This window comes from Gracilinanus agilis, chromosome 2 (genome assembly GCF_016433145.1).
Source record: "Gracilinanus agilis isolate LMUSP501 chromosome 2, AgileGrace, whole genome shotgun sequence".
NCBI lineage: Eukaryota > Metazoa > Chordata > Mammalia > Didelphimorphia > Didelphidae > Gracilinanus > Gracilinanus agilis.
Genome location: NC_058131.1, coordinates 375,731,606 through 375,751,492, shown reverse-complemented (window position 1 = coordinate 375,751,492; position 19,887 = coordinate 375,731,606).

Sequence of the window (19,887 nt, the reverse complement as noted above, 5' to 3'; positions counted from 1 at the left end):
TATTCTTAGAAGAGTGACTATTTTATCTTAAAGTCTTGGTCCCTAACAGATATCCATGACTTTTTATCAACTTTTACTTGCTTGAACATCTCCTTAAAACCTCTGAAGTATGTAATTAAAATATGCTCATCTTTAAACTCTTTAAACTTATGTATTGTGTTGTTATATCAGTTCCCAAGTATCAATGTGGAACAATTATAAGTATTTCTTTCTCCTTCCTGTGTGCAAGGAAGGAGTGAACAGCTTGTTAGCAATTTACCCTAAGGCTGCTTGGCTTGGTTTAGGTTTTTATGACTCAAAAACTTTGTCTCTTATCCCTCTTTAACAAGTGAGATCACCACAATTTAAAATTCTGCATGTATCAAAATCTCCATAATAAATTATTCTCTACAAATTTTAGTTTGAACTCCACAACTTCCAAATAACTTTAAGTCCTTTAGTAATCTTTCAGTATGTAAATAACTGAATTTCAAAGCATTTACTCTTATTCCTTTCAACCCTCTGTTTAAAACAGAATAGAACCTCCAGTTTAGTTTCTTTTTACCTCAAAACGTTGCTACATAACTTATTAAATTCCATCAATATTACTCTGACTTACCATTTGTTGTATCTATTTTGCACTAGAATTCACACCTATTATTTCTTTATCTATTACTCTTATTTCCTCTGGCTTCTGCTACTTTACCATTATTGCAAAAAGAGGAAAGGTACTATATTTAATTGTATGTAATCCCCCTATTAGATTCCTGGGCTGATCAAATTTTCCTTGTTAATTTCAGACAGTTTGCACATCATATATCCTTCACCTATTCAGTTGGAAAACTCATTTCTCTTTATGGTTCAATGGCATACATATTTTGTATTCATTCATCATTACTTTCTAGCAATTTGAGTCTGAATACATGTTAATCTCTAGATCATTAATTCCTTCTTATACATTGTACACATTTAAAAAAACAATTCATACAACTTAGTCAAATACAACACTGTTTAGAAATTCCATCTTTTGCAAAATACCAAATTCCTAGTACCTGTATTATTAAAACCCATGCACAGATTAACTACTTTAAAAAACTTCTTGTGTGTCATATGATTACTTGTTGCTAGTTCTGACAGCACATACATTAAAAGAACATCTCATTTGAAAAATCCCAAGTTTAAATCCTAGAATAAGTTTTCAATAACAACATTACAAATTTTTCTGAATGACTTTTACATCTACAAAGTAGCCAGTACAATTACTGTCCTTATAGAATAAATATTCCCTCTCTGTGTCAGACTGGCTATTAACCACATTTAGACAATTCTTAGCTAGCAATCTCACCCCGTAAAAAGTCTCACTTGCTACAGAAATGGCAACCTCATTAAACCAACAAAACCAACGATCGACTAGTCTGGAAGATTGCTCTCCAACAGAGTCCATGACGTGCAGATGTGGCCTCGGACCATCAACTCCTGGTGGCAACTTTTAGAACTAAGTTGAAATTATTCAACGACCTTTCAGGCAGATTACACCACAAGTTCGAAGATCTGCCGAAAACGAAACAAAGGCTGTTGGAATGACATGGGCCCAGCTGGGGGAAGTTGCCCAGAACAGAGTCTGTTGGCGTGAGATGGTTGCGGCCCTATGCTCCTCTAGGAGCCAACAGGAATAAAGAATGAGACAATTCTCAAATTCACTGAAACCAAGGCCTAACAAACTTCTAACCATGAGTTTTTGTGCTCAATAAAATCTGGTTAATATTTCACATTTAACTGACAGTTACCACAATAAATAAAATTACATTGTACTATATCAAAAATCATTAGCAATCCTCAACTCTTAAAATCAAATCTTAAGTGAAAAATGCTTCTAATTGTGGAGTAAAATCTCCCTTTTTCCACTCTGAATTTTTCTCTTTTTCACTCCTTTGGGGGCCCATCCAAAGGAAGAAAGGGGAAAAATCATTGAACAGATATTTGCTTTTGTCCTCTGTTGAGGATTTTTGACAGTGGGAAGTTCAATCTTCCAACTGCCCTTTTTCCTTTTTTTTTTTGTAAGTGTCCAATTTAAGAATACATAGAGATGAGACTGTGACAAAGACAACAAAAACAGAAACATACAACTTTGTGACAAGCATGCTTTAAAAGGAAAAAATCAGTGCTTTAGGATCCAATCTTAAAAAGAAATATTTGCAGTGACAAAATTGCTATCTGCTCCCAGTGGGAGTTTGGAGGTGAGCGGGTCATAAGGCTGACTATGTTTCTTAAGGAAAAATCTTTAAAACCCTTCCTCCCTTTCTATTCAGACTTTAAATCTGCTACCAGAGCATGCACAGCCTCTCCAGTGCTAAAGTCCGGGAGGTTTGAAATGTAGGTGGGGGGATTGCAAAAGAGTCACTATGAAAGAAATTCCCCTTTGTGAAGCTGCATCTTAAACTCTTTCCCCTTCCTTTGTTTAATCTTATAGTTAGTCACACAAAAACAACACAGACTCAACAAAAATCCACAGGACATACCCTCTCACACATTCATATACCTTGGAACCCCAAAAAGCCACTGAAATAGAGTGACATGGCTGGGTCCCTCCCTCAACTTCTCCCTTTTCTTCCAGTGCATCCACTGGTGCTACCTCAACTTACTGGGGACCTCTAACTGACCAAACAGAGGATTCAAACCCCACAAGGTACCTCTACGGGGAATTCTAACCCTTTGAACTGCGGATTTGAACCCTGGGCAAGAGTTTTCAACCCCTTCAAGTTCCTCTTAAATCTCAGGGACTCAAACCCTGGGGCAAAACCTCTTACAGTGGGGACTCCAGCCTCACAAGTTACCTCTAAATTTCTGGCCAGTTGAGTTGTAGGACTCCCTTGGTAGAGACTCCCGTGCTTGGCAGAGCTCCTCTCTCCCTTCGGCTTTATCAGGAACATTTTCAGAGGGTCTGTCTGGGTTCTGGTTTGGCAATAGGCTTTCCCTGTATAAATCCTAGGGCTGGAGGAGCTAGCCAGCCACTTAGCCTTACACCATGAACCTTCAAGACCTCTTCCCTGGTCCCAGGCACGAGCCATGGATTGGAGCCCACCAGACCAAAGCAGCCTCCATAGCAAGGATCCTAGGGTAATTCTCAATTGATCCCACTTGTGCTGAGAACTCAATTATTCCTGTGGGATCCTGGACAAGCCCCCATATGAAGTTCCCGGAAAATTATACCCATAAATGAGTCTGAATCAACAATGCAAAATGCAAAGAAACTTTATTGCCTTAGTTTAAAATAAGGGTTTCACATTGAAAGTCTGATGTGTGACCACGAGTTGTGCTGAGCTGGGTTTTTATAGAGTGGTAGGCAGCTGGGGGTGGGAAAGGGGGATTTCTTCAAGGTAGGCTTTCCTTCAGGGGAGAGGTCTGGAAGGAAGGCAGTCTTTCAAATAAGGAGGGGAGGTCTGGAAACCAAAGCCTGTTTCACTATAATGTTATACAGGGATCTGGATTTTTAATTCTGACTCTTTCTAGGTTCCACACAACTAAACCACATTCCTTCATATTATTTTTTTAATTCCCTTGTTATTCTTGGTCTTTTGTTTTTCCAGATGAATTTTGATATTTTTTCTAGCTTTATGAAATACAATTTGAAATGGGTTATACATGTATGATCACACAGAATATATTTCCATATTGATCATTGTTATAAAACCCAAACCCCAAAATGAAAACAAAATAAAGTGAAAAATAGTGCACTTTATATAATTTCAAAATCCAATTGTTCTTTCTCTGAAGGTGGACAGCATTCTTCATCATAAGTCCTTCAGAATTATCTTTAATCGTTGTATTTCTGGTAATAAGTTGTTTACAGTTGATCATACAATATTGTTGTTACTGTGTATATGTTCTGGTTCTACTTATTAGACTCTGCATCAGTTCACGTAGATCTTTCCAGGTTTTTCTGAAATCATCCTGCTCATCATTTCTTATAGTGCAATAGTATTCCATCACAATGATAAACTAAAATTTGTTCAGCTATCCTCCAATTAATGGTCATCCCCTCAATTTCTAATTCTTTACCACCACGAAAATTGCTGCTATAAATATTTTTGTACAAATAGATTCTTTCCCACCCTTAATCCCTTTAAAAATAAATCTCTTTGGGATATAGACCTAGTAGTGATATTGCTGAGTGAAAGGGCATGCACAATTTTATAATCTTTGTGCATAGTTTCAAATTGCCCTCCAGAATAATTGAATCAGTTTTCAGCCTCACCAATAAGACATGGGTGGTCTTAATTTTACCACATCCCCTCTGTAGGAGTCTAGGCTTATTAATCTTGATATTAATTTAGGAGTACTCAAAAAACTGACTCTTATGATTGGTTTCTGTAACCTTGAGTTAAATTGAACCTTAACCACTACACTCTGGAAGACTGGTCAGTTATCTCAGTCTCCTTATTTTACCAATAACAATCAATTAACATATATATCAAACAAACTTAGATGTGCCTTAGGCCATATGAACTCCTGATCTAGGCTTAGCTCTACCTATTGTCTTAGGATCCAGCAGTTAGTATCTTGGATGATTACCTCATAATGTTAATGTATCAGAACACTTGTCTAATTATCATTTTCCCTCCCCCCTATAGGGTTGTAACCCCAATAAAAACACCAGTTATGTCCACTTAGAGTTAGGCTCTTGACCACCAGAGCTCTTGACCATCAAAATTCTTCACCATCAGAGCTCTATGCCATGGAAGCTCTATTCCACCAGAACTAACTCGCTGTCTGACTATTTCATGTCCTAATTTTCTTTGTCTTTGTGTCTTTATTCTCACCTTATGCTCTCCTTCCCTTAGACTTTAACCCATAACCCATTTTTCTCTCAGTCCTTGGTTCCCCTTTCTGAGTGTTCTACCCACTATGAACTTTTGTGAAGTTGGTGGACTTCACCCTCCAAAATTTAGAATTTCAGTGTTTACTATTCATTTGACTTCTCATAAGAACATACAATAAAGAATTTAAAGAAAGATAAGTAAAAAATAAAACATGATCTAATGCTAATTAATTGTTTTATGAGTTATTTATATGGTTTTTCTGCTTTTTCTGTCACATTGGCCAATATTATAGGTGTAGGGTATACCTCAGAGTTGTTTTAATTTGTATTATTCTAATCAATGGTAGATTACTATGGCCATTTATCATTATATATTGTGAATCTAATCTCTTGCATTGATCCGCGTTCTATTTTTTACCAAGTATCAGACTATTTTGATGTTGATATTTGGTATTGCCAGGCCACCATCCTTAACATTTTTTTTTCATTAATTCCCTTAATATTCTTGATCTTTTGCCTTCTGGATGAATTTTATTTTTTTTCTATCTCTATAAATGTTTTTTGGTTGTTTGATTGGAACAGCACGGAGTATATTTACTTAGGGAGAATTTTATTATATTTTCTTGTCTTACTCATGAACAATTAATGTTTTCCCAGTTGTTTAGATCTGACTTTATTTGCATGAAAAGTGTTTGTAGTTGTGTTCATATAATTCCTGTTTGTCTTAGCAAGTAGGGTCCCAGGTATTTTATATTGTCTAGAGTTATTTTAAAAGAAATTTCTCTTTCTCTTTCTTGTTCCTGGACTTTGTTGGTAATATACAGAAATGCTAATGATTTGTATAGGTTTATTTTATATCCTGCAATTTGGCTAAGGTTATTTTTTCATTGATTTTCTAGGATTTTCTAAATATTTTTCTTCTTTGCCTACTTTTTATTCCTATATATTCTAGTGCTTTTATTAGGAATGGGTATTATATTTTGTCAAATTTTTTTCTGCATACATTGAGACAATTATATGCTTCATGTTAGTTTTGTTATTGATATTATCCATTATACTGATAGTTTTCCCAATATTAAATCAGCCCTGCATTCCTGGTATAAATCCTGGTCATAGAGAATGATCCATGTGATATATTGATTTAGTCTCCTTATGTGAAGATGGGATTAACTCTCCTCCTGCCCATTTTTAGATTTAATCACCCAAAGTGTACACATCCCACTTATCCTAAGTGGGGGAGGTCTGTAACCCAAGTGTGTGAAAGTGGGTGACGATCAGAATCAACTTACCACCACCTGGGCAATCCTAAGCAAAGTTTAAGCTGTAATTGGTACATGTAAAGTGGGAGGAAGGCAAAGGAAGTGATGCAAAAGAAGAGCTTTTAAAAAGGAGTTACAATTTCCTGTGAGCAATTTTTCGGAGTTCTGAGCTTGAGTTGGAGCTCTTTTGCCTTGAACTGGATTCTGGAGGAACTCTAGTTGAGGACCTTGGACTTCTTTCTTTTTGAACTCATGTGGGTGAGTGTTATGAATAATATTGATATAGATGGATATATTTAAAAGTGTTAATAGTTTATTTAAAGGCATATTGGTAATTAAGAAAGCCACACACCTGCTAAGATCTAATTCAAATTGCTGGCCTTTACTTTCTGCCCAACTGGCTGCTTTCATAGGAAAAAGAGCATTCCAATCAAGTTCTCTTTATTTAAGCTTTGCTTTACTTTGGCTCACATTACCACATAAGAAGGAAGCCCATCGAATCATGGGAAATGTAGTTTTCAAGTCCCCTAAACATCCACAAGAAGTTTATATCATGGACCTGAATATTAAAACTCAACAAACCCCAAAGAATCCCAAATTCCAATAACACATGAGTGAAAAAGACTGACTCCTTCCTGGATTTTCTGAAGAGACTATCTTCAGGAAAGGTCTCCTCTTTTGGGAGAGGCTTTGTGGCTGAAGCCCTTACTTTTATTCATCACCAGGCCCTTGGCTCAAGGCTGAGACCCCTCGGCAGAGGATTAATTACCCCTTCCTGGTTTGAGTCAGGGGCTGGAGCAAAATACTTAGCATGTTAGGTTAGATATTGTAAGGGGAAAACGGGGTTTTATGGGCTCAATATATTAAAAGATGGTCGCCAGAGGATTGAACTATTATCAATCCTCAATTAAGAATAATCTTGTCAAAATGGACTTTTATGGAAGTTTATTTACAATTAAGAAGTGTAAGAGGGAAAATTAGATATATTTAAGGTATGGTTGCCAGGAATCAATCAGATTAACTTGATTCCATAATTAAAAACAGACCCAAGTCAGGATGACTTTTATAGAAGTTTATATAGATCTATCTACCTTTTAGAGAATTATATTCTAGAATAGATATTTTTACCCAACTGAATGTGGATGTTGTTCCCTCTCGAGCCAATTCCAATAAGAATGTCTTTCCTATTTCCTGTCAAAACTCTTATCATCCCCTCCACTTTAATAGATTTTTTTTGGGTCTCCTAGTAAGATAATTTGCCTAATATACCTCTCCCTTTCCTCTTTTGTCTCTATAATCCTCTTTTTCATTGTTTGATTCTTTTTTGGTGGGGGGGGGGCAGAACATCATGTCATCCTAATCAACCTAATCCTATACCTTCTATTTTTTATATTCCTTTTTTGTAGACATTATTAATTTTATCCATATTTTCGATTTCTCCTGAAATCCTAAAGAATTTTTTAAAAGATCATATATAAAAAAGACAAAGAAAAAGCATATACAATGCATTTTCTAATCTAAATCAACATTTTTGACAGCCCTGAAATCTTTTTTAAAATTATTTTTTATATTAATATTTTAAATATTTACACATTTAAACAAAAGAAGCATTTCCTTATATAAAGAAAAAAAAGATATTGCACCAATGAAATCACAAATCTCCCATATGTTTAACTTATTTTTTCTTCATAGCTTTATAATAGACCCCATCCACAAGGGTCCAAACCTCTCCCTACCTTCCTCACATCACATAGGATTTTGTTAGGGAGACTAACATATTCATATACATTGTCTTTCATGTTTTATATTTTTGTTCACTTTCTGGAGGTAACATTCTTAGTTTATTCTTCCAATATTAGTTCTGTGGCTGTGTATAAAATTCTCTTGGTTCTACTCATTTCACTGTTCATACTCATATAGTTGTTTCCATGTTTAAAAAATCAGTTTGTTCGTTGTTATTTATAGTACATTAGTATTCCATCATAATCATATACCATAATTTGTTTAGCTATTACCCAGTTGATGAGCATCCCCTTAGTTTTCAATTCTTTGCCACCACAAAGAGGGCTATTATAAAAAGAACATCTGTTTTTTTTCCCCCTTCTTTTTCTAGGTATACCTAATGGTATTGCTGGGTTTAAGGGTATATGAAATTCTTTAACTCTTTGTGTGTAATTCCAAATTGTTCTCCAAGATGGGTGGATCAGTCCATAGCTTCACTGCATTAGTGTTCCATTTTCCACATCCCCTCTAACATTTTCCATTTTTCCCTTTTTGAAGGAAGCCATCAAAGTTCATGATGTTTGCACAGCCCGCATGAGCTCCTACAAACCAGCAAAGTGGGTTGTCAGGAGGAGGGATATTCTTACTTGATTTCCCTTATGTGACTCTTTTCACACTAGCATTCCCTTTTACTGAAACTATTGTAATCAGTATCCTTATTCAGCCACAGGGAGACACAGAAAAACAATACAGGTTCATGGTAAGAACAACCACAGTCATAGACCACTCACTATCCCAAAATAAACCCCTAAATAAACTCCCATAATACAACTTCCCCTAGAAGTCACTTCACAACAAACCAGCATAAAATGAGTTAATGTTAAAGAATTTAAAATTCTAACTCAGATTCCCATACATAGATTTCCATACACAGATTCCCATACACAGATGCCTGTAAAAACAGACCAGAACAGTCTCCAAGTTTCCCCCCTTCCTGATTTGATAGTTAACAATGCAAGATAAATAGAGAAATTGTCCTCAAAGGTTATTACATCCCATTCCACTAACTGGACTGCTTTCTTCATCCCATAGTCAAGGAGACAAGTAAACACACCTTGAAAAGTTGTTAGTAACAAGGTCATTGGTAACAAGGTTGGTTGTTGTATGTCTGTTCTGTTCTACTGGTCTATCTTTCTATTTCATAACCAGATAGTTTTGATAATTACTGCTTTATAATGCAATTCATTTTTTCATTCATTCATCCATCCATCCATTTATTTATTTGTCAAACCCTTACCTTCTGCCTAGGAGCCAATACTGTTTATTGGCTCCAAGGTAGAAGAGTGGTAAGGGCTAGGCAATGAGGGTTAAATGACTTGCCCAGGGTCACACCGCTAGGAAGTGTCTGAGGCCAGATTTGAACCCGTCTCTAGACTTGGCTCTCAATCCACTGAGTCACTTGGTTGCTCCCTATAATGCAATTTAAAATCTGTTATGGCTATTGTAAAAAAAGATGGGCACCAGGGATGTAAGTGTGTCCTAATGGTTTGTGGGTACACACACTGGGTTGAAGAAGAGACAGGGCCAGCCAGGATAGGGAGACCAAGAATCAAGAATGGCAGTTAGTCCCAACTCTCACTCTGCTCACCCTAGGCCAGGGTCTTTGGAACCAGCAGGCAAGGTAAAGGTTTTTAACAGTTTTTAATTAAGATTTACTAATAAAGGTAGGATAGGGGATTCTACACTTAAAACCCTAAAGGGCAATTCACAGGGGCAAGGGGAGGACTTGACTTCTCTTATCTTAGTGACCTAAGCAGGCAGGGCCAAAGGAGCAGTTCAGGAGTCACTAGGAGGGCTCCTCCAAAACCTGGTTCCAGCCAGGTTTGACCAGCACAGCTAAAGGGCCTGAGGGTGGCTTTGAGGGTTCTCATGGTAATCCACAGATGATCACAGGATGCCAAAAGCCAAGGCCGTCCAAGGTACCCAAGTAGAGAGAGTGAGCTTGAGATGCTGTCCTCCAGATCCCAAATCCCTCCTCCACTCAGTGCAGCTCTGCAGGTCTTGTCCACTTGCTGAAAGCCACCACCACTCAGGATCCCAGGGAATCAGAATGCAGGGTGTCCCTAACTCTGAGATCTCCCAGGGCCAGCAACAGTTATGTCCAACCACTAATGGAGTCTCTCTCAGAGCACAAGCCCACTTCCTGCTCCTTCATTCCACCTTGGAATGCTCCAGCCCTTCCTGCTAGGTACATGTAAACTATATGTAACTAATCTTCCTCACAACACTATATTTCTATTCCTTCTACCAGCCTAATAAAGATAATTTTTAAAAGAATTACAAGTATAATTTTTCAAATAGGAATGTGAACAATGTGACCTTATTGAATCCATCAATTTTGTTGTTGTTGTTGCTCCCTGGTATGGCTTTTCTATGGACCGTGTTCTCCTCTAACCACAGTGAAACATTCTCTGTCTTCCTTCCAAATTGTCTTCTGCCAGAAAATTGCTTTAGTCTAGCCTCTTGTGGATTTGCCACTCCAGTATTTGTTTTGAAGTGTTACTTAAGGTTGCTTAGAGGGAATTCTCAGAGCGTTCAAGTTTTACTTGCTTCTACTCTACTATCTTGTCTCCACCCTGCTGTCTCCATTTATTTTAAATATGATTTCTCTTTCCATATTTTACTATTGCACTTTATTGGTAGTATAGAGAAATGATGATAATTTATGTAGGTTTATTTTATATGCTACAACTTTGCTGAAGTTAATTGTTTCAAAAAGCATCTGGGGGCAGCTGGGTAGCTCAGTGGAGTGAGAGTCAGGCCTAGAGACAGGAGGTCCTAGGTTCAAACCTGGCCTCAGCCACTTCCCAGCTGTGTGACCCTGGGCAAGTCACTTGACCCCCATTGCCCACCCTTACCAATCTTTCACCTATGAGACAATACACCGAAGTACAAGGGTTTAAAAAAAAAAAAAGCATCTGGGTAGCTCAGTGGATTGAGAGTCAGGCCTAGAGACAGGTTCAAATCCTGCGTCAGACACTTCCCAGCTGGGTGACCCTGGGCAGGTCACTTGACCCCCATTGCCCATCCTTACCACTCTTCCACCTATGAGGCAATACACAGAAGTTAAGGGTTAAAAAAAAAGTTATTGGATTCTCTAAGTATACTATCATATCATCTGTGAAGAGTGATAGCTTTATTTCCTCATTGCCTATTCTAATTCCTTCAATTTCTTTTTCTCTTATTGCTATAGTAGCATTTCAAGTATAGTAATGAATAGTAGTGATCAGATGGGCATCTTTGCTTCACCGCTAATCTTATTGGGAAGGTTTCTAGTTTATCTCCTTTGTGAATAATGTTTGTTCATGATTTTAGATAAAAAGTTATTATTTTGAAGAATGTTCCATTTATTCCAGTCTTCTCTGGTGTTTTTAATGGGAATGGATATTGAATTTTGTCAAAAGATTTTCTGCATCTATTGATATGTTATATTCTTTCTCTTGGTTTTGTTACTATGTGGTCAATTATACTAATTGTTTTCCTAATGTTGAACCATCCCTGCATTGTATTTCTGAAATTTTTTATATTGTTGAGTAACATTTCCTAGTGAGAACTCTCTGAACTTCAAAGATGCTACATCTTCCTAGTACTTCTTTTGCAAATGCTCCTTTTCAGACTCCTCTTCTTCCTGGCCTCTTAATATGCACAGTTTTCATCAAAATTTTACTTCCTCTAATGTTTCAAATGCCACATTTACTCAGATTAGATCTCTATATTCAACCTCTGCCCTGAGCTGTCATATCTTCCATTACCTAGAGGACATCTTCATCTTCCAAATTCCCACTATTAAAAATAATCATTTTTACACCTAGATGTGTAAGAAATCTTTGAATTAAATTTATTACAATAAACATCTATTAAATGAATGCGTTTTATGTTCAATTCCCTTTGCTAGTGAGGAGGCAAAGATTAAAAGATGACCAGAAGTTAAGTGGCAGAATGGTTCGGGTGCTGTAGTTGAAGCCAGGAAGACCCATATTCAAATCCTGCCTCAGGAACTTACTAGCTACATGATTCTGAGCAAACCCCTTGACTTCTTTCAATCTCAGTTTTCTCATCTGTTAAGTAACAAAAATAATAGCACCTGACTCTTGGGGTTTCTATGAGGATGAAATGAGAAAATTATAAAGACTGCAAATCTTAAATTGCTATGTACATTCTAGCTATTATATTCTAATGAGGGATATGGCATGTACACAGACATATTAATGCAAAACTTTATATGATAGATGATAGAGGATGATAGAATAGGGATTTACAAAATGTGTAGGAAGAAAATTTGATGAGCTAAAAATACATTCAGATTATGGAGGATGAGAGTGGGATGAAGACACTTGAGTTGACCTCTCTGGAGGAATATTAGGAATTTGAAAAGTAGAGATGGGGGAGTATATTCCAGGCATGAGAAATAGTTTTGCAAATGCATATTGAGTTCATGAAATGGCTAGGAGTAAAGTTTGGCTGAAAGATGAAATACATGAAAAAGAATAATCCAGATTAAGACAAGAAAGGTTGTTTGGAGCTAGATTGTAGGAGACTTAAATGTCAGGATAAAGAATAAGTGTGATAAAATCTTCTGTTACCTAAAAAATAAAATCCAGACTCTTCTGCATGGCTTCAAAGTCCTTCCAACCTGGTGCCACATTAGTGTTTCAGCCCTTTCTCATATTATTTCTCTTCCTCAATCTATCAGTTAAAAACATTTATTAAGTGCTTACTATCTACCAGACACTTTGCTGAAAATGTAAAGCCCTGGAAATAGAAAGGAAAAAGTGAACTAATCCTTCAATGAGCTTATGTTCTTGTTGGAAGACAACATATTAATAATATTAATAATAATAATAATAAAAGCTATCATTTATATACACTTTAATGTTTGCAAAATCCTTTACAAATATTATTTCATTTTCAGAAGGTAGCCACTATTGTTATTCCCATCTTACAGATGTGGAAACTTGGGCAAGCACAGTCAGTGTCTGAAGTCAGATTTGAATTCAAGTCTTTCTAACTCCAGGTTCAGTGCTCTATCCACAGCTCCACCAAAACAAAACAAACAAACAAAAATTAACAAAAAAGCAAATCCTACAAAGAAGTTTGGGAAGGAAAGGGCAGAGGGTAAGGGGATAGGAGAGGTTCATGAAAAAATTTCTAAAATAACTGATTTTTAAACTAATTTTTTAAATAAGCCAGGGACTCCAAGACATTAAGGTGAGATGTCAGTGCTTTCTATGCTTGGGGGGGAAAGTCAGTGAAAAGAAATGGAGATATGAAATGGCATAGAAAGTAACTAAACCAATGTAACTGTATTGCTGGATTTGTGGGTAGAATTCATTTGGAAGACTATAAAGGTAGGAAAGGTCTGGGCTGGGAAAATATTGAAATGACTGACATTCAGATTTGTGCTTGTTTTCTAGAGAATTTTCTCTGCTCCCCTCAAGCTATTCACAGCACCTTTTTTTGCATACTTTTAGGTGAGGACTTCACCTTATACTTCAACAAAAAAAATCGAGGTCATCTGCTTATGAGTCCCTTTTTCCTCTTTATCCTTATCTTATATCCCTATGCCATTATTCTCAGTAGTTCCTATTTCACTACAATCCCTAATTGGTGGCCCTTCTTGCCAAGAGCAATCCTCTGCATGGATCTTTGATCCCTTCCCTTCCTATCATCTTTAATAGACTGATCTTACTATCATCCCTACTCTTCAGTCTACTTCCTTCTCTACAAGAAACTCACTAACTCATCAATTCTTCAAAAACTTCAAGAGTTCCTACCCACCTTATTAGCTATTGTATTAGTTTTCCATTCCCCTTTTTAGGTAAACTCCTTGTAAAAAGCCATGTGGTATTTCTACTTCCTTTAGTCTTATTTGAGATGAGGTGATGCCAATGTCAAGAAACACCCAAGACTAGAGTTTTGCCAGAATATAGGGTTCATCAAGAGAAGAAAGTAGATTAGATACAGAAGAAAGAGAAGTAGATTGGAACCAGATTCTGATGCTCTATATAACAGAGCAAATAGTAGGTAGTATTGTCTTTGTAATTTTGTTATTTATTTTGTCTGTCTGGAGGCCAACTCCTCAGTTTCGCAGTGTATTTTCTATTATCAGCTGTCTTTATTCTCTCTGGTCATGAAGCCATGGAGTTATGCCTAGAAAAAATGTTGTTATTCATAATTGAAGTTGGTTTAAAACTAAGAGAAAAGCTTATTTCTTTGTATCTTGATAATTTGGCAGATTTGGGATGTCTATTTTTAAAAAATGAATCATTGAACTAGATTATCATTACACTCACACACACATATGTGTATATATATATGTACACATACACATATACATAGAAGTTTTGTTGATTTTACTTGTTATGAATTGACTAACTAGCTAAATCTAGCAATTAAATGAGCATATTTTTAGAGGTATCTGATTATATAGATATTTTCTGTATAGGGAAATCAGGGTAGCTTTATCTCTTTCTCTTCAAGGTAGAAGCATAGAATAAGGGAGAGAGAAGAAGGATTGCTGTGAGAAGATAGATCCTGCCTCAAAATGATGCTAATACTGGGGCAGCCAAGGCTGCTCAGTGTATAGAGAGCCAGACCTAGAGATTGTGAGGACATGGGTTCAAATTTGGCCCCAGATATTTCCTAGCTGTGTGTCCCTAGGCAAATCATTTAATTCCACTTGCCTAGACCTTATCATTCTTCTATCTTGGAACCAACATTATATTAATTTTAAGAATGAAGGTAAGAGTTATGAGAAAAAGCTGAACACAAGATACTAATAGGAGATATTAGTTCAAGAATGCCTAGAATCTATGTATGTATAGCAAAGCGGAATTATTTTTTAAAAAATATGAGGCTTTGGATGGAGTTAAGTTGTTTATTTAAGAGAAAAATTCAACCAGCCTCAAAGCAGGGAAATAAATTTTGTTTTGTTTTGTTTTTTTGTAGGAGAAAAAAAATGGTCTTTCATGACCTCAAATGGTAATATGTATATCAAGGTAAACGCCAAGTTGAAAGTCAAATCTTGCAATATAGCCAGCTGCATTGCTTGATCTCTATCTGAATGTTACTTGCATGATTATCAGAGCTCACTTTCACTGTAGGATGGGAAGAGGCTGTGACAGCATCAAAAGGAAATTACATTTGCTACAAATACAATGAAACAAAACAGAACAAAAAAATATGGGTGAAAATGTCTTCAACAATTACCACAGGTCATTTCTGCCTCTTGCTGAACATAGCAAATGGCACAGGGAAAGGCTTCTGGGAAGGCAGGGGGGAAGGAGAAAAGGTAAATATTGGACCAGAATTGTGCTAATGTTCTGGTGGGCAAAATCAAAAGGGAATCCCCAAGCAGGGATCAAAGAGTAATATTATTATAATGGGCTGTAATAAATTACTTATGGGTTTTAGGATTTCTTTAAGATTCAGCAAATAAGTTATTCTTTTCTTTTTGCTTTGTGTTTTGCACTCTTTCCACTTAGACCCAGATGATTCCCAATCTCTTCCAGCTGACTGGCTTTGGATTTTGAATAAAGCTTTTAATATGTTTTAATTGAATTCCCAAAATACTGGTGCTCTTCTGTTTATTTAGGCCCATTCATTCAAGAAGCATCTTAAAGTACATTTCTGATTATAGCAGTTCTTCTATTGATGATTTTAATTTTATTTATCCTTACTATTTCTGTCTTTAAAAAATTCAAATATGGCAGCATTGATGCTAGAGTGATTGATGTGAGGCAACATCACCAAGTAAAAAGAACCATTTCCTTGCAGTCAGAAGACTTGGATTTGAGTTCCATCTCTGTCACTTAAATTAGCTGTATGGGTATGATAATTCGCTTAACTTATTAGTTTTCTCATCTATAAAATTGGAATAGTAATACTTGTGCTCTATATCTCCCAGAGAATATTCTAGGGAAACTGTTAATGTTATATAAATTATTATTCCATTCCATTCAACATTTTGGTGTCTGGTAGGTCCCAGGCACTGTTCTAGATGTTGGGAATACAAAGAAAAGCATGAAAAACATCCTAGATCCTCAAGAACTTAATTTCTACTACCATCCCCAACACAGTGATCACTGAAAAACGGGTTGAATGGGGGCAGCTGGGTAGCTCAGTGGATTGAGAGCCAGGCCTAGAGACGGGAGGTCCTAGGTTCAAATCTGGCCTCAGACACTTCCCAGCTGTGTGACCCTGGGCAAGTCACTTGACCCCCATTGCCTACCCTTACCACTCTTCTGCCTTGGAGCCAATACACAGTATTGACTCCAAGACGGAAGGTAAGGGTTTAAAAAAAAAAAAAAAAACGGGTTGAATGAATGAGTAAAACAATTGAATTGTATTTTTCTTCCTTGCTCTCTCTCTTTTTATTTGTTTATTTGTTTTGTTTTGTTTTGTTTTGTTTTTTACAATGGGTATTGAGGAAGGGGTTTTTGCTGTTGTGGTGGTTGTTTATTTGTTGAAGTGAAAGCTAATTCCATTTACCCAGATTCCAGGTCTTTTTTGTACTTATTTTTAAAACCTTTACTATTTTCTCCATTCATTCTCTCCCAATTGTCCTCCAATGACTGCCTAAGAGGTGTTTTCTTTTCTCACTAATTATCTTCCTCACATCTCTGGCAAAATAATCATTGATACTCTCACTTTAGTGTAGTGGGGGAGAACTTTATTGCGTAGGAGCAAAATAGGAATTGGTATATCTGAGCTAGGGAATTTAAAGTTATAAATGGGCAGAAAGAGGAACACCTCTGTCTTCTCATGACAATTCTGACTCAGGTACAATGGGTTTTGTAATTTCTCCTTTAATAAATACTAGATACATAAAGTAAATAATTAAAAATACAAAAACAAAACAGGGCAGCTAGGTGGTGCAAAGTATGGAACACTGGACTTGTAGCCAGGAAGACTTAAGTTTAAGCAGTGTCTCGGATGCTTATTGGCTGTGTCTATTGGCAAGTCAGAGCCTCAGTTTTCTTATCTGTAATATGAGGATAACAATAGCACAAACTCTAAAATGGTTGTTGTGAGAGCCAAATGGGATAATATTTATAAAATGATTTGCATACTTTCTTGCAACTTTCTTTAAGAGCCTTAAGGTTTACAAGGATTTTGGTGGATGAGGAGACTAAGTCTAGGTGAAAGACTATTAGGGATCAGATACCATTGCCCTGAGGAATCATGAGGAATTTCTTAGAGGTAGTGAATGTGACCTGGGGAGGAAGAGATAAGACTGATTTCTAGTTCTCTTCAGTCTTGGTCCACAAGGTTGACAAAGTACCCAACATTGTGCAAATTCACAGACAGATATATCAATAAATAAGAATAATGATATCCAAATTTTATATAGATTTCAAGGTTTAAAAATTGCTTTACATAGTCTCATTTAAGGTTCACAATAATCCTGTGAATAAGGCATTTGAGGTATTATCAGTTCCTTAGGTCAGTAAAGTATGACATGGTCACAATCCTAGTTTAGTGCCAAAAGAAGGCTTCAATCTCTGGCATCATTGGTTTCAAGTCTGATGTGCTTTCCATCATACTACAAAGCCTCCACACTTTAGTGAGTAAGGAAATCAGTATCTTTTGTAACAAACTCCTGGAAATGAAAGTACTATCATTTGAGTTTAACGTATTTTACCAATGGACACCAAAACATGAAAACTTGAAAAAGGTCAACCATACTTTCATTAGTTTTTAATTCTTCTTGAACCTTTACAGATTTTGCAGAGGGGAAAAAGCAGTCCTTTCTTTAAAGCTTTGGAGCTTTTATTGCAAAAAAGCAACTAAATCCTTTATTTGTACTTTTTTTGCCATCAGTCTTTTTTGTTAGTTTTGGTTGTTTAACTAACTTTATCTACCCACCCATTAGAATTAACTTGGATCTTTAAATCCATGAGAAAAGAAATATCTTATAAGAAGTGTCCCATCAAGGGGCATTGAAACTTATTAAAAAAAAAAGGAGACGGTCTTAATTTATAGAGAAATTTCTAGATTTTTGTTTTTAACCTCGCTTTGCCTCCAACTAGCTATGAGACCTTGGACAAGTCTCTTAACTTTTCTAGGGTTCTTCTGTAAAATAAAGCTGCTCAACAAGATGGCCTCTGAGATCCCTTCTAGTGCTAAAATTCTATGCTATGAAATAATGTCCCTTACTGACAAAAGTCTGTAACTTCTTGACTCCACTTCCTTATGTATAAATGAAAAATGGCTTGCTTCTGTAGGACCCAAATTTTAAATCATTTAGAAACTGTGAAGATGTGATTAATCCTACCCTGCCTATTTTTAGATTAAATCACCAAAAGTATAAACACCCCACTTAATTCTCAAGGGGGGGGGGACCCACGTGTGCAAGAGTCAATCAGAATTTACTGACTGCCCCCTGGGCAGTCCTAAGCAAAGCCTTTGTTGTAATTGGTATAAGTCAAAAGGGAGGAAGACACAGGAAATGATGAAAGAAATGGTCTTGATAAATTGCAAAGACTTTTGGAGATCTCTCTCTCTCTTTGGCCTTGAACTGGACCTGGAGGAGCTCTGGTTGAGACCTTGAACTTGGTGAGACTGTTCTTAAATCTTTCCCTTTGAACTACCATGTGGTGAGTGAAAAAAGACTATTTTCCTGGATTGTTCTGAAGGGACTCTCCTCTTAAGACAGGCTTTGTGACTGAAGCCTTTGCTTTATTCATCCCTGGACCCTCAGCCCTCAGCCCTCAGCTCAAGGCTGAGGCCCCTCTGGTTGAGAACTAATTAGCCCTGCCTGGGTTGAGCAAAGGGCTGGAGCAAATACACTTAGCGTGTTAGGTTAGATAACTTGCCCTATCCTCTCTCTGATTTTCTTACTTTCACTCTCTCTTCCTATTTGCAAATAAACTACCATAAAAGTCATTCTGACTTGAGTCTTTCATTAGGAATTGAATCAATTCCTTGGGGACCACCCCTTTAAATATTTAGTCCAACCAAAACTAATTTTTCCCCCCTCTACAAAACTTGTAAACCATGTGATCTACCATTAAAAAAACACTATGATGTAAAATACCAACTGATATTGTCATTTACTATGGGGAAAAACCCCCCTGTGATTTGGGGATAGTGTCTGGTTAATAAACATTAAGGGCGCTCTTGAATTTTTCCTTTCATCTATTTACCAGGGGGGAAAAAGAGATATAAGTGGCCTTATTAGACAGCTACAGCTATAGGGATTATGTATTATGGCCAAAGAAAGATTGTAAGCACTGAGTTGGAAGAAGTGGACAGCCACTGGGCTAGTAATTCTATAGTATTCTGTTTATACAGCATTTAGAAGTAAACAATGGAACAGTGACAGTTCTTCACAAAGAGAATAAGCTTCAGTCAGCTTAGGGAAAAACAAAAGATTATAAGTGTATTTTAAAGCTTTGAAATATATTTGATGGCTTAAAACATCCTGATCCCACCTGAGTAATTCAGAGGGGTTTTTATGACATGCCTCAGAATAAGCAAGAGTCAGAGTAGGCCTTTTCCCATGAGGAATTGCCATTGACATAATTGCCAAGTAAGGGCAAGTGCCAAGCAGCATGTATGAACTTCTGTACTTTTTCTGTGTGAAGGAAAATAAGCCCTTACCCTGCTGATCCTGGCACGTGAAGCTTCAGTTTTTCCTCTTTAAAAGCTCTAAAAGCATTCTAATGTTAGGGAAAGCATTCTTCCTCATCCAACATCTCCAGCTAATAGAAATCTGGAGTATGATAGGACCCCCTTGATGAGTTGAAGTTTTCATAGGGGACACCAACTTTGAAAAGACTGATCTATAAGGAGTATTCAACTTTCATATAAGAAAACCAATCAGAATGGGAGCGAAGTGTTACTCAGATAAGCCAGCAAGAAAGCAAATTACCTTCATGTGCTTATTTTATCATTTTATCATTTTATATAAATAAAAAATCAGTCCTTGGGTAAGGATATCTTCCTATTGCCAGAAAGCACCAATCTTCCTGTCACCCTCAAATAGAGATCTTTTTCCCCATTCATGCAACTCAATCAGCAAACTTTCAAAGTCTTTGGTTTCTC